The sequence below is a fragment of the Haliotis cracherodii genome, unplaced genomic scaffold (genome assembly GCF_022045235.1).
Source record: "Haliotis cracherodii isolate W230 unplaced genomic scaffold, xgHalCrac1.p SCAF_1, whole genome shotgun sequence".
Taxonomy (NCBI): Eukaryota; Metazoa; Mollusca; class Gastropoda; order Lepetellida; family Haliotidae; genus Haliotis; species Haliotis cracherodii.
The window spans coordinates 60,277,721-60,297,112 of NW_027266264.1; the positions used below are offsets into that span (position 1 = coordinate 60,277,721).

General features: G+C 38.0%; 1 long non-coding RNA gene and 12 other non-coding genes across 13 annotated transcripts; all 13 read left to right on the top strand.

The window, feature by feature from the left end:
* The first annotated feature begins 435 nt into the window (after window positions 1-435).
* On the top strand, window positions 436-526 carry Trnar-ccu (transfer RNA arginine (anticodon CCU)). The gene is given in 2 exon segments: window positions 436-472; window positions 491-526. It is a non-coding gene; the product is annotated as a tRNA-Arg (tRNA).
* A 791-nt stretch (window positions 527-1,317) lies between these two features.
* Trnar-ccu (transfer RNA arginine (anticodon CCU)) lies at window positions 1,318-1,408 on the top strand. The gene is given in 2 exon segments: window positions 1,318-1,354; window positions 1,373-1,408. It is a non-coding gene; the product is annotated as a tRNA-Arg (tRNA).
* A 471-nt stretch (window positions 1,409-1,879) lies between these two features.
* On the top strand, window positions 1,880-1,970 carry Trnar-ccu (transfer RNA arginine (anticodon CCU)). The gene is given in 2 exon segments: window positions 1,880-1,916; window positions 1,935-1,970. It is a non-coding gene; the product is annotated as a tRNA-Arg (tRNA).
* Window positions 1,971-2,524: 554 nt separating this feature from the next.
* On the top strand, window positions 2,525-2,615 carry Trnar-ccu (transfer RNA arginine (anticodon CCU)). The gene is given in 2 exon segments: window positions 2,525-2,561; window positions 2,580-2,615. It is a non-coding gene; the product is annotated as a tRNA-Arg (tRNA).
* Window positions 2,616-7,867: 5,252 nt separating this feature from the next.
* On the top strand, window positions 7,868-10,254 carry LOC139466528 (uncharacterized). Its single transcript, XR_011653571.1, has 3 exons — window positions 7,868-7,970; window positions 9,702-9,758; window positions 10,079-10,254. It is a non-coding gene; the product is annotated as an uncharacterized lncRNA (long non-coding RNA).
* A 5,712-nt stretch (window positions 10,255-15,966) lies between these two features.
* Window positions 15,967-16,057, top strand: Trnar-ccu (transfer RNA arginine (anticodon CCU)). The gene is given in 2 exon segments: window positions 15,967-16,003; window positions 16,022-16,057. It is a non-coding gene; the product is annotated as a tRNA-Arg (tRNA).
* A 231-nt stretch (window positions 16,058-16,288) lies between these two features.
* Window positions 16,289-16,379, top strand: Trnar-ccu (transfer RNA arginine (anticodon CCU)). Its single transcript is given in 2 exon segments — window positions 16,289-16,325; window positions 16,344-16,379. It is a non-coding gene; the product is annotated as a tRNA-Arg (tRNA).
* Window positions 16,380-16,610: 231 nt separating this feature from the next.
* Trnar-ccu (transfer RNA arginine (anticodon CCU)) lies at window positions 16,611-16,701 on the top strand. The gene is given in 2 exon segments: window positions 16,611-16,647; window positions 16,666-16,701. It is a non-coding gene; the product is annotated as a tRNA-Arg (tRNA).
* A 552-nt stretch (window positions 16,702-17,253) lies between these two features.
* On the top strand, window positions 17,254-17,344 carry Trnar-ccu (transfer RNA arginine (anticodon CCU)). The gene is given in 2 exon segments: window positions 17,254-17,290; window positions 17,309-17,344. It is a non-coding gene; the product is annotated as a tRNA-Arg (tRNA).
* A 231-nt stretch (window positions 17,345-17,575) lies between these two features.
* On the top strand, window positions 17,576-17,666 carry Trnar-ccu (transfer RNA arginine (anticodon CCU)). The gene is given in 2 exon segments: window positions 17,576-17,612; window positions 17,631-17,666. It is a non-coding gene; the product is annotated as a tRNA-Arg (tRNA).
* A 231-nt stretch (window positions 17,667-17,897) lies between these two features.
* Trnar-ccu (transfer RNA arginine (anticodon CCU)) lies at window positions 17,898-17,988 on the top strand. Its single transcript is given in 2 exon segments — window positions 17,898-17,934; window positions 17,953-17,988. It is a non-coding gene; the product is annotated as a tRNA-Arg (tRNA).
* A 553-nt stretch (window positions 17,989-18,541) lies between these two features.
* Window positions 18,542-18,632, top strand: Trnar-ccu (transfer RNA arginine (anticodon CCU)). The gene is given in 2 exon segments: window positions 18,542-18,578; window positions 18,597-18,632. It is a non-coding gene; the product is annotated as a tRNA-Arg (tRNA).
* Window positions 18,633-19,184: 552 nt separating this feature from the next.
* Trnar-ccu (transfer RNA arginine (anticodon CCU)) lies at window positions 19,185-19,275 on the top strand. The gene is given in 2 exon segments: window positions 19,185-19,221; window positions 19,240-19,275. It is a non-coding gene; the product is annotated as a tRNA-Arg (tRNA).
* The last annotated feature ends 117 nt before the right edge of the window (window positions 19,276-19,392 follow it).

A 19,392-nucleotide genomic window follows, 5' to 3' on the forward strand; every position in this document is an offset into this window, starting at 1 on the left:
ACGCGCACCAGTGTAGAGAAAACATATTGTATCTCGAGTCATCCAGAATTTCGGGTGTTGAACTGTTTAGAAGAGTTTGTTATCCCAAATGTAGAAAACAGCTTGTATTTGTCAAGCCCACGTGGCACAATCGATCAGGCACCGGCCTCCTATGCAAAAACAGTGTTTATAGCAGGAGATTGCGGATTCGAGTCCCGTGGGTAGTACATTTTTACAAGTCTTTTCTTAAATTGACCTTGACAAACGGTAGACACTGTAAGAAAATAGCACTCACATTTGCTTCATATTTAACAGAAATAGATTTGTAATCGCTCTCTTTAACGCGCACCAGTGTAGAGAAAACATATTGTATCTCGAGTCATCAAGAAATTCGGGTGTTGAACTGTTTAGAAGAGTTTGTTATCCCAAACGTAGAAAACAGCTGTTATTTGTCAAGCCCACGTGGCCCAATGGATAAGGCACCGGCCTCCTACGCAAAGTCAGTGTTGATAGCCGGGGATTGCGGGTTCGAGTCCCGTCGTGGGTAGTATATTTTTGAAAGTCTTTTCTTAAATTGACCTTGACAAACGGTAGACACTGTAAGAAATGACACCCACATTTGCTGAATATTTAACATAAATGGATTTGTAATCGCTGTTTTTAACGCGCACCAGTGTAGAGAAAACATATTGTATCTCCAGTCATCAAGAAATTCGGGTGTTGCACTGTTTAAACAAAGAAAGTGTTGATAGCCGGGGATTGCGGATTCGAGTCCCGTCGTGGGTAGTATATTTTTGAAAGTCTTTTCTTAAATTGACCTTGACAAACGGTAGACACTTTAACAAAATGGCACTCACATTTGCTGAATATTTAACAGAAATAGATTTGTAATCGCTCTCTTTAACGCGCACCAGTGTAGAGAAAACATATTGTATCTCGAGTCATCCAGAATTTCGGGTGTTGAACTGTTTAGAAGAGTTTGTTATCCCAAATGTAGAAAACAGCTTGTATTTGTCAAGCCCACGTGGCACAATCGATCAGGCACCGGCCTCCTATGCAAAAACAGTGTTTATAGCAGGAGATTGCGGATTCGAGTCCCGTGGGTAGTACATTTTTACAAGTCTTTTCTTAAATTGACCTTGACAAACGGTAGACACTGTAAGAAAATAGCACTCACATTTGCTTCATATTTAACAGAAATAGATTTGTAATCGCTCTCTTTAACGCGCACCAGTGTAGAGAAAACATATTGTATCTCGAGTCATCAAGAAATTCGGGTGTTGAACTGTTTAGAAGAGTTTGTTATCCCAAACGTAGAAAACAGCTGTTATTTGTCAAGCCCACGTGGCCCAATGGATAAGGCACCGGCCTCCTACGCAAAGTCAGTGTTGATAGCCGGGGATTGCGGGTTCGAGTCCCGTCGTGGGTAGTATATTTTTGAAAGTCTTTTCTTAAATTGACCTTGACAAACGGTAGACACTGTAAGAAATGACACCCACATTTGCTGAATATTTAACATAAATGGATTTGTAATCGCTGTTTTTAACGCGCACCAGTGTAGAGAAAACATATTGTATCTCCAGTCATCAAGAAATTCGGGTGTTGCACTGTTTAAACAAAGAAAGTGTTGATAGCCGGGGATTGCGGATTCGAGTCCCGTCGTGGGTAGTATATTTTTGAAAGTCTTTTATTAAATTGACCTTGACAAACGGTAGACACTTTAACAAAATGGCACTCACATTTGCTTCATATTTAACAGAAATGGATTTGTAATCGCTCTCTTTAACGCGCACCAGTGTTGAGAAAACATATTGTATCTCGAGTCATCAAGAAATTCGGGTGTTGAACTGTTTAGAAGAGTTTGTTATCCCAACTGTAGAAAACAGCTTGTATTTCCCAAGCCCACGTGGCCCAATGGATAAGGCACCGGCCTCCTACGCAAAGTCAGTGTTGATAGCCGGGGATTGCGGGTTCGAGTCCCGTCGTGGGTAGTAAATTTTTGAAAGTCTTTTCTTAAATTGACCTTGACAAACGGTATACACTGTAAGAAATGACACTCACATTTGCTGAATATTTAACACACATGTATTTGTAATCGCTTTCCTTAACGCGCACCAGTGTAGAGAAAACATATTGTATCTCGAGTCATCAAGAAATTCGGGTGTTGCACTGTTTAGAAGAGTTTGTTATCCCAAGTGTAGAAAACAGCTTGTATTTGTCAAGCCCACGTGGCACAATCGATCAGGCACCGGCCTCCTATGCAAAGACAGTGTTGATAGCCGGGGATTGCGGATTCGAGTCCCGTCGTGGGTAGTATATTTTTGAAAGTCTTTTATTAAATTGACCTTGACAAACGGTAGACACTGTAAGAAAATGGCACTCACATTTGCTTCATATTTAACAGAAATGGATTTGTAATCGCTCTCTTTAACGCGCACCAGTGTAGAGAAAACATATTGTATCTCGAGTCATCAAGAAATTCGGGTGTTGAACTGTTTAGAAGAGTTTGTTATCCCAAATGTAGAAAACAGCTTGTATTTGCCAAGCCCACGTGGCCCAATGGATAAGGCACCGGCCTCCTACGCAAAGTCAGTGTTGATAGCCGGGGATTGCGGGTTCGAGTCCCGTCGTGGGTAGTATATTTTTGAAAGTCTTTTCTTAAATTGACCTTGACAAACGGTAGACACTGTAAGAAATGACACTCACATTTGCTGAATATTTAACAGAAATAGATTTGTAATCGCTCTCTTTAACGCGCACCAGTGTAGAGAAAACATATTGTATCTCGAGTCATCCAGAATTTCGGGTGTTGAACTGTTTAGAAGAGTTTGTTATCCCAAATGTAGAAAACAGCTTGTATTTGTCAAGCCCACGTGGCACAATCGATCAGGCACCGGCCTCCTATGCAAAAACAGTGTTTATAGCAGGAGATTGCGGATTCGAGTCCCGTGGGTAGTACATTTTTACAAGTCTTTTCTTAAATTGACCTTGACAAACGGTAGACACTGTAAGAAAATAGCACTCACATTTGCTTCATATTTAACAGAAATAGATTTGTAATCGCTCTCTTTAACGCGCACCAGTGTAGAGAAAACATATTGTATCTCGAGTCATCAAGAAAGTCGGGTGTTGCACTGTTTAAACAAAGACAGTGTTGATAGCCGGGGATTGCGGGTTCGAGTCCCGGCGTGGGTAGTACATTTTTGAAAGTCTTTTCTTAAACTGACCTTGACAAACGGTAGACACTTTAAAAAATGACACTCACATTTGCTTTATATTTAACACAAATAGATTTGTAATCGCTTTCTTTAACGCGCACCAGTGTAGAGAAAACATACTGTATCTCCAGTCATCAAGAAATTCGGGTGTTGCACTGTTTAAAAGAGTTTGTTATCTGAAGTGTAGAAAAATGTTTTTCCCAAGCCCATGGGTCCAATGGATAAGGCACCGGCCTCCTATGCAAAGACAGTGTTGATAGCCGGGGATTGCGGGTTCGAGTCCCGTCGTGGGTAGTACATTTTTGAAAGTATTTTTCTCAAATTGTATACTCATTTCTCATACCGTATCTCCAGTCATCAAGCAATGAAACTTCAGGAAGTTATACACAGCATACTGAAAATGAACAAAAGGAAGAAAGTGGTTTATTTATGTGTCACTATTTAAGCACTTAACCATTTAGGCTTGCGAGACACAGTAAAATATGTAGAGAATCTTTTTTTTATAAAAAGCACAGTTGATAGCATATGAACGCCTAACAAATTTACAAACCAGTATCTACCACAAAATGAACAAAATACATATTCACATACAATCACATATACATGTGGATGTACACCCATAGAAATACCACGAAGACACACTTACGCAAATATACTCATTCAGTCACTCACCCACCAACATATATTACATTACGTTACTAAAACTGGTAATTTAGTTCTTGAAATCAGAACATTCATACATACATAATTCTTTCAAATACGCTACATAAAGCCCCACACCCACACCCAATGTCTACAGCATTCCATACTCTGTGTTGACTCTTGACAGATCCTTCTTCATGTCAAAAATGTTTTCTTACGCCTTAGGGAAGACTGCTGCACTGTCCAGCTTATTTGCGTTGGTCTCATTAGCGAGCCTCTTCGCCATTTGAAGTTCCCTCAACTGAGTTCTTTGGCCGTACGGTTTAAATCTTGATGCCGTCTCTGTTGAAGTTGCTTTCCTCGGAGGACATTAACTGAGCCTTCTTCAATGCTTCCTTGTACTTCCGTATTAACTGTTATTTACAACTGCATTTCAAATTCATAATGCATATCCATGTATATGCTCGTGCAAGGAGGAACATCAAATTCAAGTTTATTCCGATAACCCTTCGTTGTTGTTGTTTCTTTAAGTGTTTAAGAGGTTGTCTTCTGCCTTAGCAATTGCGGCTGGCCTCTCCCACTTTGGAACTCATGAATGTGTGTTGGTATAACCCTTTAGCAACGTGTTAGTATTATAGCTTCATTAGTGTATTAAGACAACACCATTCAATACCGGTAGTGTTGGGCATGCTTACCCTTTCTGAAGATTTACTCTTTCTAATTAGACATGAAAAGGATAATATCACGCACTAAGTAAACAAATGTCATTTAACCCTCAATTAGTTGATTAGTATACTGTATCTCTTCGCGTTTAAACAAGGATTGATCCCTTGTGAGTTGTTGGTGCGTGAGACATGCCAATTAATACTAGTATCTGGAAGTAAGGGATTAGCCTTAGTCACAATAAATTAACATTCCACACTGCATCACAATAGATTATCCCTCATTATGCCTTAAATAAGAAGGTGAGAAAGATTACTTATGATTGAATGATACATAACGGGCCATGCCTGCATTATATAGCCTGCACCTTCTTGCCTTTGAGAGCTAAACCCAGCTAAACAACCAAACAATCAAATTTCAAAAACAAACCAAATTCTTAGGACTTATTTTCGATGAACATCTCACCTGGGATGCTCACATCCAAAACCTAACAACTAAATGCATCTTCTTTGAGTGGCAACCCTATCTCTTGTATAAACTTGTCTTATCATAACTACCTATCAATCAGTGTACATCAACCTTATCTGTTATATAAACATCTATCTATTGTTATGTATATATATCATGCTCATGCCTAGTTTGCACACCGTGTGCGAAATACGCATCAGTCGGAAAGCGCACGTTAAATCTCCAAAGTAAGTAAGTAAGTAGTTTGTACATCATTTGCTTGATAACGGTGTTAGAATCTACACCGAAACGTCGCCCAATTGTAATAAAGAAGTTGCTCATCCATAACAACTTTGTCTTAGTAACTAAATGCAGTAAAGACCTAAACACCCTAAGATGCCTAACTGGCTCTAACTGGGGAGCCTCTAAAGATAACTTCCTCTCTCTCTTCATATCACTAATTAGATCAAAACTAGACTACGGCTGCGCCATATACAACACCCTTAACAACTCTCTATCTGACTCAATACAATATCACGCTCTCACACTAATTACAGGCATCCAACATGGCACCTCCTACACCTCACTTCAGGCCTTAACAGGAGAAATGCCACTAAGTCTACGCAGGGAACAGTTAAGCTTAAATTTCTGGGCCGCGTCCCAATCAAACCCTCTCATCCAAAAATTAATAAACCCAAACATCAGCCCCAAAAACCAAGCTCTAGCTCGTAAACACCCCTTACTTACCCCAATATCCCAAAGAATAACAAACTACCTAAATGCCTAAACAGCAAATTAAAAATCTTAAACAAAAGTGCAAACAATCAAATGTCTTCATCCCCTAAACTTAAAATACCCAAAATAGACACAACACTAGCTAGCCAAATAAATAAACAAACAAACCCAAACATAGCTAAACCACCACACTAGCATACATACACGAAAATTGGCCAAATTGGTGTCACATTTACACGGACGGATCCTCAGATCCGACCTCCAAACACACAGGTTTCGGAGTCCATACCACACAACCAACTAAAACCACACAATCCTTCCGACTCCCAAACAACCAATCAATATTCACGGCAGAACTAATGGGCATGGCCTCAGCCCTCCATAATCAAGAATCCAAAAACCACCCCAAAAATCCTAATACTTACCGACTCCCTAAGTGGACTGCAAGCCCTCCAAAACAAAAATACCCAAAACCGACCTAAATTAATAAATCAAATACTTAAAAGCTCCAACGACCTAACTAAGGCAGGCAAACAAATAACCTTCTTGTGGATACCCGCCCACGTACGTAGGAATATACGGTAATGAAAACGCCGATAAAGCCGCTAAACTATCCCTCAAAATCCCAGAAATAAGCTTAAACTTACCCATCTCAAAACCAGAAATTAAAAGTGTTAACAAGCAAAACATCACCAAAAATTGGCATAACCTATATCTAAACTCAAATAGCCAAACCAAAAATTCTCCATCCATAAAAAAAATCGACAAAGTGTTCACTTAACTCATAACAGGACACAACAAACCTAAATAACCGAAGAAAAAAACATACTACAGGTAACTGCAAACAACTAGATACCCCTGAACACGCACTCATCCACTGCACACACTACCTAACACATCGAACCGCATTACAAACCACCCTCAATCTAAACAAGGCTCTCACTCTAGAGTGAGTGAGTATGGTTTTACGCCGCTTTTAGCAATATTCCAGCAATATCACGGCGGGGGACACCAGGAATGGGCTTCACACATTGTACCCATGTGGGGAATCGAACCCGGGTCTTCGGCGTGACGAGCTAACGCTTAAACCACTAGGCTACCCGACCGCCCCTCTCACTCTAGAAGCAATACTAAACCCACAACATATACTAGAAAACTTCAAGGCCTTAGGCGTATTCTTAATCAAAACGGAACTAATAACACGCATCTAAAAACACAATAATCTACCAAATCAAAATCACATAAACAAACAAACACCCACGATACCCAGCTCCCTTAGTTCTCCTCCCCAACCCCATCGGCATCTATTCCAAATCTCAAAATTCCCTAAAATTCTATATAAGCAGCCCCTAAAGCCCCCTAAAGGTTGCAAACACCACTTTCGTCCCTTTCGGAAACACATGAAATGGCCTGGCCGGGCCCGTGTGCGAAATACGCATCAGTCGGAAGCGCACGTTAAATCTCCAAAGTAAATAAGTAAGTAAGCCTTTAAGAGAGTCTGTGTCTGTAGAGCTGGTATAGCTAACACACGACGTTGTCACAACGTTGTGGAAAGGTTGTGGATTGGTAACGTCGTGATATTACGTTGTCACAACGTTGTTATAACGTCAACGTGCAACGTTATTTCACAACGTTGTGAAAACGTTGTGCATTGGACATCACACAACATTTTGTAGCTACGTTTCTGAAACGTCGGTGAAACGTTATAGAGTTTGCTTCTCGATAGTCATAAAGGAATAGAACTGCTTTATCAAAATCAACATGAATTTGTCAGAATACCAAGGCAGTAATGCATTACCTTTCTATATATTCGGCATTTAAAATTTTCATCTCTTAATACTAAAATTTCCAGAACGTAATTGCGTATCTCTATGACAACGTTATTCCACAACGTAACAACAACGTTGCAAATTAACGTTGTGATAACGTTGTGCTTTGGACATTACAACACTTTTTGTAAATGATGTTTAGGAAACCACTTGTAGACCTACCATCTCTTAGTTTTATTTTTTTTAAAGATATATATCTATAACGAAGTTATCTGTCTACTAAATGTTGTCACAAGCAATATTACAGTTAAAAACAATTGCGCCCATTTTTTGCGGCGTGAGAGCGACTGCTGAAAAGTTCAGCCTGTTGCCTCGTGAAGTGACGTCAGAATGACGTCACATTGTCGCGGAAGATTTGTTGTCACCAGCCATCTTAGTTCAAGCTCACTAAGAAGTCTACAACCAAGAGATTGTGCAGCAACTGGAACTGGACAGATGATCTGTGAATTCGGATGAGGTAAGTTAATTTTTGAGAAGCAGCCTCCGCTTGTTGATATGTTTCTGTACAGGCAGATCGTCAAATGATTAAATGTATCGTATTATTCAGCAGTGGCAGGGTTTAGAATGAAGTTTGCCGGTCACTTTCACTGAGCGTCAGTGACGATATTAATATTTGATACACAGAACATAATGTATATAGAGGCGAAGGAGGCCCAAGACATTTTCCCATATTATTATTTTATGGATACCAAGGGTAATTACCAAGGGCAAGCAGTAGATATGTTTGACCAGAATTCAGTCTGGCGGCGTTTTGTGGCCGTCATATTATGTTCGGATTTCGATCGTAAACGTGTAGGCCTAGGTCTGTAAATAGGCCTAACTTATGCATCGCCTGCTGACCACTGACAGTTATCGCCATTTCTTCCGTGTTATTTCGGAAATCATTACTTTTCAAAGTTTACTTGTACTAATCCCTCGGACTTTGATTTTTGTGAAACAATGTGGCTCATTCAGGACATGGGGAAGGTTTAGTAGATGTCTCTTATACAGCGAAGAGAGGGAATCAAAACAATGGAAGTATTTTCAGATCGACTCTCTGTAGGCTACTAGTTATAGCCTTAGTCTTAATGCGCTCAATGATGTTATGAAAAGTTGTATTTTCGGGAAGAAATAGAAACATACTTGTTGTTTCCGAAAAGGCATAATTAGCACAGACTGAAGTAGCCCAAATGTGGACCATCAGGTTGTTGGTGCTGACTATACATTTTATTTTAGCAAGGCTCTTATCATGGTGTATTTTTATTATTTGCAAAAAAAGAATCAATTCTTCATTTTCCAATAACTAGATATATGTCCGACTCCCTTCTAATGAAAACGAGCAATAGTAAAACGAGTCTCTCGTCGCGCGCTATAACGGGGTGTTTGCGGTATTGTCATATTGGTGATGATAAGCTAGTCGATAGTCAAAAGTTAAATATCACCATATATTGTCAGTGAGTTGGTCATCGTTTGTTGATTATTAAGGTGAGATAGGTGTAGCCAATGTGCACCAATGAAAAATACAATGGAATTGATAGCAACCCTATTCGTTCGGTTTTCGATCTCCATATGTTGCCACGTATAGGCTACCATACTAGGTCTACAGAATTATATATAACGATATTAAACTGTATTATGTTAATAGACGTAGTAACAAATAAATTTCAATAAATATTTACTGAGCTGTTTCAACTTCGTCTGGTATTGTATAAGCTATTGCATTTTGTTAATTTTCCCATGTTTTCTAGATCTATCTTTGTAAATATTACAACATAGATTCTATATAATTATCCTGGCATATTAATATGGAAAATATTAAGGTTAGTATTAAAAAAAATAATCACAATTTTAATTAGGATAAATACCCCAAAGTGTTAACACTTCTATTCATAATTCATATTCAACATTCATGCTTCAAATATGGGAACTATTTATTTTATTTGGCAATATATATTTTTCATTTATGTATATATTTTTCAAATAAGGTTTTAGAAACTTGGCCAACATATTCACTTGAATCACTAGTTTGTGATGTACAGCAGAAAGGTAAAGTTACTGCTTTTGAATAACTGCAGTTGATCTGTTGACTGATAAAACTATTTGCCAATACTACCACTAGTTACAACATACTCTAAGTAAATGTGATTTATCTATACAGTACTGGTTTATTTAAAAATGTGATACTTTGTGGTTTCTGTTTTTCTTTTAGGTGGAGAAAACAGTATTGTGGGAGCATATTTGTTTAAAGTACATCACTGACAGAAAGGTATGTATGATGCAATAATATATACAAACATCTTCAAGAATTAAAATTTAGATGATTCTTATTTAATTATACCAAAAATCTAAAGGGCAGGGGTATAAAGTTACACCAATGATTCAGTGCTAAAAGCTTTTCTGCTTATGTATGATCCAAGAGTATCATGGCATTACTGTCAGCGCCTTCGCACTTTCAGCAGTTTTTAACTGTTTAAAGACTGACATCAGACATCAAAATATTATTTGGGGAATGCAACCATTATTTTGTTGTCAGAAATATGTCCCTTGCCTTGCCATTTTATAACATTTGTGTCATTTTTTATTCAGTTACCAAGGCTTAAGGAGAGACTATGGATACAGTTGAAGATCATCCCTGTGACTTTTCATTTGAGGACTGAAAAGGCTCCTCAGCCACTCATCCCAAGTTCTGACTTGTCATTTAATAAATAAATAAAGGTCACCTCAACCAGAATTCTATTGTCATTTCGTTGCTGGGAAATGGATCTTAGGACATCAGATGCATAGACTATTCTGTTTGTCACAGTGTTGCTCTAAATGCTGAATGTATGGGGTAAGGCCAAGAAAATTTAAATGTTTCAATTTGTGCAGGGCTTATTGTTTGATGGTTTTTTAATTTGCAGATTCGTGGGGAAATCAAATATCTTTTAATTGTGTTGAAACATTTGTGAACAATTTGCACATAGCCTTGAAAACTGTTTGGGAAAATAAATATATAACCAAATTGTACAATTATGTAATTTAAAACATTTAGATTTTTATCTTGGCCGTATTTCAAACTCTGCCAAAAGAGAGTGCATTTCACTGACTTGCTGTTTCACGGATATGGTTAAAGTGAATTCAGTTTGCAGAATGTATTGCTTGGTACCTGATGTCTTAACTAGATTGGTACCTGATGTCTTAACTAGATTGGTACAAACATTTCAGGCTGCCTGGGAGGTATTGAGGAATAAGACACGGACATTGCAACAACGTGCTGCAAAGTCTGTAGTGTCGCCATATGTATGCGATACCTACGTTGTCGCGACGTTTGGGATGAACGTTGTAGCAACGTAAAAAATGGATGTTGTGACAACGTCTTGATTTGGTTGTATTTTGGTATACGCACAACGTTGTAGCAACCATTCTGGGAGTCTACAGATTGACGTTGTGACAACGTTACATCACAACGTTGTAGCAACGAAAAGTCAACGTTGTCACAACGTTGTCACAACGTAGAATTGTTTGCTGGGAAATTGGTCCTTGTCTATTTGGTATTCACTCCCTGGAACACAAATATTGGATATTAACATTGTATTCTGTTTTTCAGCATCCGGGTGCATATATAACATGTAATATATTTCCGATTATAGCACTTGTTGTTCATGCACATGTTCTAGCAATAACAAATTTGACATATATTCGGTTTGCTTAATTTCTACTTGAAAAGCTTCTTTGGCGCTGTGTAATTTACCACGTGCATGGTTGGTAGCAAACCAAATTCTGTTTATTTCTCATAAATTAAACCACCAGCGGCAGTGCTGGAGCATATATCTAATGTCATACAATACAGAATAGTACATTAAGGATGCAGTTTCCATGAAAAGATTACGTATTTCTAAAGCTATGTACAATATATCTGGATAACTGTTAATCTTAGATCTTTTGTGAAAATAATAGTGGAAATGATTGAGTACATGAACTGGTTGAGTGACGTATTTTACATCAGTAAAATATAAGAGAATCTACAGTGACACAAGTAAATGGCGAGTTGTGATTTATTTAGGAACGACGTCAGTAATTGGGGATTTAACTTGCGCTTTCCGACATTATGCGTATTTGGCACACGGTTAGGAACGAATTGAAATTCATCTATTCATACCAAGTACGAATGCATCAATCCGCCCGTCTTGTATCTACTTACATGTTCATTAATGCCAAAGGACACTGACACCACATGACTAAGTACATAGTTTGTTGAATGTTATTTCGTGAATACACATATTGCGTAACCCATTCCCAGAGCACAAACCCAAATGGCCCATCCCTTTGTGACAGGTATTAACAAGAGAATGTATTGCCACCACATTATGTCCCGGTACTTTTATGACATGTAATGAACCTTGTCAGTCCATGGGTCTGCAACAACTTAAATCAACTGTAGAATCAAAGTAACATGAATGTTACGTAATTCGTATTCAATCAAAAATTGACTTATGGGTTATAACATGAATGTTATTGTTGCGCTTTTGAGGATAAAAGTGAAACTTTTGTTTTGGGATGAAAGTACAAAAAATACCCTTAAAAAGACATGATTAAAGAATTTCACACAAACTGAAAAAGTATACATATGTTTATATAGCTATAGTTACATGTATGGCACAAAGATTAACGTGAAATAATAATGTTGGTCATGTTTGTTAATTTCTACGTTTCGTTGTTATTGGTATTCTTGGTATGTTGTAATTACACATGGGTTCTGGTCTTCTTTGACGTAGAATACATGAACTGGTTGAGTGACTTTCTGCCATCAGCGTGAGAGGTTTACCCACACATATACCCACAATCCTTTGACAAAGAGAAAGAAAGGATCACAAATCCTACAGATATCATATCTACCTGGTACTATAAGTTCACTATCAATCTCCTCTGATAACAAGCTGTTACATTTTACATCTCCTAGCACCAATACTCAGTATGCTGATGGAGTAATTGTCAAAATCAGAAACCCGAATGATACCCTGTCTACATGGTCACAATTGGTGATTGTTAAGATCTACAGATCTACTGAGACAACACGGCAGTCTGTATTCATTTCACATATCCCCAGTCCCCCACCAAACTTCCTCTTTCAACAACAAAAGGTGGGAAATTATTCATGCTTTTAACATATTTTTTATTCAGTAAATGAATCGGGATTGCTAAAAACTGCTCCAGAAACAAAATTATATTTATGAAGTAATATTTATATGTGTTGGTTTTAAAACATAATACATATATACATTTAAACAGAACCAAAACGAGTGGCCAACAGTTTGGTCCGGTTGATGGAAAGGTATTCAATTATTAAGGAAAGCTATTTAACTATTTAATACTTCATACATATCTTAAAATATGAATTAATTCTTAAGAACGTAGGATGTACATATGGACTAAATTCAAAATTGCTAAATTGACAGATTTTGTTTCCCATAAAGCACTGAATTCAAACTCTAACCTTTAGGATAGAAAGACGAGTCTCTTCCTAAAATATTGTAGTTAGGGCATGTGAAAAAAATGCAGTATATGGGATAGCCACAAGAGGATGCATGATGCGTTATCTGAGATGTGTCTTTCAAGCCGAGTCCGCGGCGATAAAGGATTATGTGACAAAATCTGGTATCATGTTTTGACTGAATATTAGTCGTAACATAATAATCCTCTATATCTGGCGACAATTCCAATTATTAATGGTATCAGGAAAGAATGACTTGCCATAGCATTCTGTTCAGCAACTTGTAGCCTGTAAATTGGTTCGATTTCTTTAAAAGTTATCACTAACAGAAGAGATGTTTTCAATCTTGTAAAATAGTGTTTTCTTTTGGCTATGTTAGTTTCTCTATAAAGTTCGTCATGACTTGTACCCCTTGTCGCCCCACAAATAGTCCATAATGAATCTAAGTGTAAACTTTCTAGGATTGATTCTTGTTCTTTGGTACAATTATCCCAAATATGGGAGCAAACATATGGGTAATACTATTGTACATAACTTCTAACGACTTTAACTTGAAATTATATAGTTTATGTTTTCTTTGGATTAAATTTTACTTGCTTTAAACCATTTGGTACTTTTCTCCAAACTGGCATTAATATTTTACGCAGTAGTATTTGGAATTGACCATTTGGGGAATTGTCTGGACCCCGCCGCAAACACAGTAAACATAAATTCTAATGGTGAAAAATATATACAATAGTTTGTTGGTTCGACATGCTAAGCTCCATAGTTTTAGTTATAGTGTAAAAATAATAGTAATTTTAATTATATCAAAACATGTTTATACATTTATGTATTTGACGTGAGAGGGGTAGCGACACACATATATAAACATGCTGTATTTTTTAATAATGATTATACAGTTTTGATTGCTTTAAACCTGTTTCATTAAACAAATAAAGGATTTGATGTTGTCATATTGTGCATCAATTTATTTAATATTCACTTAATGACTTTGTTGTGTTCTAGTCTTGTAAGTAACTTTTATTTCTTCCAAATGTTCTATTGCGAAAACATATCGGAGTCAGCGCCGGTGATTGCCATATCTATTGCACGAATGAATGAACATATCACCATTAATAAACTTACCTGAGCTCACTGAATGTTCTGAAGTCAAATCTCTGTAAGGCATCCTGCACGGCTTCATTCACGTTTACCCTCAAATGTACGATAGAAAAATCTGCGAATCTGTGTTTTCAATGTTCGACCGCATTTTTGTAACAGGTGTTCGTGTATTTCTTAAAATTCCACAAATTCATCAATCACATTGAGTTGCTCGCCTCTTCTCCAGTTGCTCACACTCTCCACTGATGCTAGCTGCCTTGGTTAACTGGAGTCCGGATATAAGCAATTACAAACTCTGTTCTAATTATGCTAATCGAGGAAGTGCATTATACCAGATGACAAACTTAGTTACCCTGTCACACTAATCCTTGTTTACAATGAACGCATGTCAATTAACTAAACAAACATCCTTTTTATGTACTTAAGTAGGAGTATCACGATGGAAAGGGCATACATCTGTTTGTCAAACAATATCAAGCAATATTTTAGATTTAGAATCACCACACCATGACAAAACAGAAACATATATATTAAATGGCATATATTCATATTTGCCGCTATTTAACATAAATATATTTTACCGTCATTGTTTAAAGGTGCTCTGAACTACTTGTATGAATAGATCATCGTATGTGTAAATAGTAGGCGAACGTATTACATATCTAACTGTCACAAAAGTCTGCTCAAATCTTCTATTTCTTTATTATGTAAAGTGCTGTCAACATGAATAAATGCCAATTATTTCATAACACCCCAAATATAGTTGTCATAATGAACATAGTTTTAAAGTATAATCGTCACATCCAATAGTACTGTCAGGTATTATTAGTAATATTTTCAATATCACCCACATACTGTGATAATCCAGTAAGAAGAAACTGAGTAAAGCAGTGGTAAAATCTATCCATATATACAAAATTATATATCTTTGGATATCCTATCTATACCAAATTGTAAAATTTTCGATATACCATCAATACAAATTGTATCTTTTGTATAAATTGGAATTTTCCCCAGTGAAAAAAGTGATTAAAGCCGGGGATTGCGGGTTCGAGTCCCGTCGTGGGTAATATATTTTTGAAAGTCTTTTCTTATATTGACCTTGACAAACGGTAGACACTTTAAGAAATGACACTCACATTTGCTTTATATTTAACACAAATAGATTTGTAATCGCTTTCTTTAACGCGCACCAGTGTAGAGAAAACATCCTGTATCTCCAGTCATCAAGAAATTCGGGTGTTGTACTGTTTAGAAGAGTTTGTTATCCCAAGTGTAGAAAACGTGGCCAAATGGGTAAGGCACCGGCCTCCTAAACAAAGACAGTGTTGATAGCCGGGGATTGCGGGTTCGAGTCCCGTCGTGGGTAGTATATTTTTGAAAGTCTTTTCTTAAACTGACCTTGACAAACGGTAGACACTTTAAGAAATGACAATCACATTTGCTTTATATTTCAAACAAATAGATTTGTAATCGCTTTCTTTAACGCGCACCAGTGTAGAGAAAACATACTGTATCTCCAGTCATCAAGAAATTCGGGTGTTGTACTGTTTAGAAGAGTTTGTTATGCCAAGTGTAGAAAACGTGGCCCAATGGATAAGGCACCGGCCTCCTAAACAAAGACAGTGTTGATAGCCGGGGATTGCGGGTTCGAGTGCCTTCGTGGGTAGTATATTTTTGAAAGTCTTTTCTTAAATTGACCTTGACAAACGGTAGACACTTTAAGAAATGACACTCACATTTGCTTTATATTTAACACAAATAGATTTGTAATCGCTTTCTTTAACGCGCACCAGTGTAGAGAAAACATACTGTATCTCCGGTCATCAAGAAATTCGGATGTTGCACTGTTTAGAATTGTTTGTTATCCCAAGTGTAGAAAACAGCTGGTATTTGTCAAGCCCACGTGGCCCAATGGATAAGGCACCGGCCTCCTAAACAAAGACAGTGTTGATAGCCGGGGATTGCGGGTTCGAGTCCCGTCGTGGGTAGTATATTTTTGAAAGTCTTTTCTTAAATTGACCTTGACAAACGGTAGACACTTTAAGAAATGACACTCACATTTGCTTTATATTTCAAACAAATAGATTTGTAATCGCTTTCTTTAACGCGCACCAGTGTAGAGAAAACATACTGTATCTCCAGTCATCAAGAAATTCGGGTGTTGCACTGTTTAGAAGAGTTTGTTATCCCAACTGTAGAAAACAGCTGGTTTTTGTCAAGCCCACGTGGCCCAATGGATAAGGCACTGGCCTCCTAAACAAAGACAGTGTTGATAGCCGGGGATTGCGGGTTCGAGTCCCGTCGTGGGTAGTATATTTTTGAAAGTCTTTTCTTAAATTGACCTTGACAAACGGTAGACACTTTAAGAAATGACACTCACATTTGCTTTATATTTAACACAAATAGATTTGTAATCGCTTTCTTTAACGCGCACCAGTGTAGAGAAAACATACTGTATCTCCAGTCATCAAGAAATTCGGGTGTTGCACTGTTTAGAAGAGTTTGTTATCTCAAGTGTAGAAAACATCTGGTATTTGTCAAGCCCACGTGGCCCAATGGATAAGGCACCGGCCTCCTAAACAAAGACAGTGTTGATAGCCGGGGATTGCGGGTTCGAGTCCCGTCGTGGGTAGTATATTTTTGAAAGTCTTTTCTTAAATTGACCTTGACAAACGGTAGACACTTTAAGAAATGACACTCACATTTGCTTTATATTTAACACAAATAGATTTGTAATCGCTTTCTTTAACGCGCACCAGTGTAGAGAAAACATACTGTATCTCCAGTCATCAAGAAATTCGGGTGTTGCACTGTTTAGAAGAGTTTGTTATCCAAGTGAAGAAAACAGCCGGTATTTGCCAAGCCCACGTCGCCCAATGGATAAGGCACCGGCCTCCTAAACAAAGACAGTGTTGATAGCCGGGGATTGCGGGTTCGAGTCCCCTGGTGGGTAGTATATTTTTGAAAGTCTTTTCTTAAATTGACCTTGACAAACGGTAGACACTTTAAGAAATGACACTCACATTTGCTTTATATTTAACACAAATAGATTTGTAATCGCTTTCTTTAACGCGCACCAGTGTAGAGAAAACATACTGTATCTCCAGTCATCAAGAAATTCGGGTGTTGCACTGTTTAGAAGAGTTTGTTATCCCAACTGTAGAAATCAGCTGGTATTTGTCAAGCCCACGTGGCCCAATGGATAAGGCACCGGCCTCCTAAAGAAAGATAGTGTTGATAGCTGGGGATTGCGGGTTCGAGTCCCGTCGTGGGTAGTATATTTTTGAAAGTCTTTTCTTAAATTGACCTTGACAAACGGTAGACACTTTAAGAAATGACACTCACATTTGCTTTATATTTAACACAAATAGATTTGTAATCGCTTTCTTTAACGCGCACCAGTCTAGAGAAAACATACTGTATCTCCAGTCATTCAGAAATTCGGGTGTTGCACTGTTTAGAAGAGTTTGTTATCTCAAGTGTAGAAAACAGCTGGTATTTGTGAAGCCCACGTGGCCCAATGGATAAGGCACCGGCCTCCTAAACAAAGACAGTGTTGATAGCCGGGGATTGCGGGTTCGAATCCCGTCGTGGGTACTTTAATTTTAAAAGTCTTTTCTTCAATTGACCTTGACAAACGGTAGACACTTTAAGAAATGACACTCACATTTGCTTTATATTTAACACAAATAGATTTGTAATCGCTTTCTTTAACGCGCACCAGTCTAGAGAAAACATACTGTATCTCCAGTCATCAAGAAATTCGGGTGTTGCACTGTTTAGAAGAGTTTGTTATCCCAAGTGTAGAAAACAGCTGGTTTTTGTCAAGCCCACGTGGCCCAATGGATAAGGCACTGGCCTCCTAAACAAAGACAGTGTTGATAGCCGGGGATTGCGGGTTCGAGTCCCGTCGTGGGTAGTATATTTTTGAAAGTCTTTTCTTAAATTGACCTTGACAAACGGTAGACACTGTAAGAAATGACACTCACATTTGCTTTATATTTAACACAAATAGATTTGTAATCGCTTTCTTTAACGCGCACCAGTGTAGAGAAAACATACTGTATCTCCAGTCATCAAGAAATTCGGGTGTTGCACTGTTTAGAAGAGTTTGTTATCCCAACTGTAGAAAACAGCTGGTTTTTGTCAAGCCCACGTGGCCCAATGGATAAGGCACTGGCCTCCTAAACAAAGACAGTGTTGATAGCCGGGGATTGCGGGTTCGAGTCCAGTCGTGGGTAGTATATTTTTGAAAGTCTTTTCTTAAATTGACCTTGACAAACGGTAGACACTTTAAGAAATGACACTCACATTTGCTTTATATTTAACACAAATAGATTTGTAATCGCTTTCTTTAACGCGCACCAGTGTAGAGAAAACATACTGTATCTCCAGTCATCAAGAAATTCGGGTGTTGCACTGTTTAGAAGAGTTTGTTATCTCAAGTGTAGAAAACATCTGGTATTTGTCAAGCCCACGTGGCCCAATGGATAAGGCACCGGCCTCCTAAACAAAGACAGTGTTGATAGCCGGGGATTGCGGGTTCGAGTCCCGTCGTGGGTAGTATATTTTTGAAAGTCTTTTCTTAAATTGACCTTGACAAACGGTAGACACTTTAAGAAATGACACTCACATTTGCTTTATATTTAACACAAATAGATTTGTAATCGCTTTCTTTAACGCGCACCAGTGTAGAGAAAACATACTGTATCTCCAGTCATCAAGAAATTCGGGTGTTGCACTGTTTAGAAGAGTTTGTTATCCAAGTGAAGAAAACAGCCGGTATTTGCCAAGCCCACGTCGCCCAATGGATAAGGCACCGGCCTCCTAAACAAAGACAGTGTTGATAGCCGGGGATTGCGGGTTCGAGTCCCCTGGTGGGTAGTATATTTTTGAAAGTCTTTTCTTAAATTGACCTTGACAAACGGTAGACACTTTAAGAAATGACACTCACATTTGCTTTATATTTAACACAAATAGATTTGTAATCGCTTTCTTTAACGCGCACCAGTGTAGAGAAAACATACTGTATCTCCAGTCATCAAGAAATTCGGGTGTTGCACTGTTTAGAAGAGTTTGTTATCCCAACTGTAGAAATCAGCTGGTATTTGTCAAGCCCACGTGGCCCAATGGATAAGGCACCGGCCTCCTAAAGAAAGATAGTGTTGATAGCCGGGGATTGCGGGTTCGAGTCCCGTCGTGGGTAGTATATTTTTGAAAGTCTTTTCTTAAATTGACCTTGACAAACGGTAGACACTTTAAGAAATGACACTCACATTTGCTTTATATTTAACACAAATAGATTTGTAATCGCTTTCTTTAA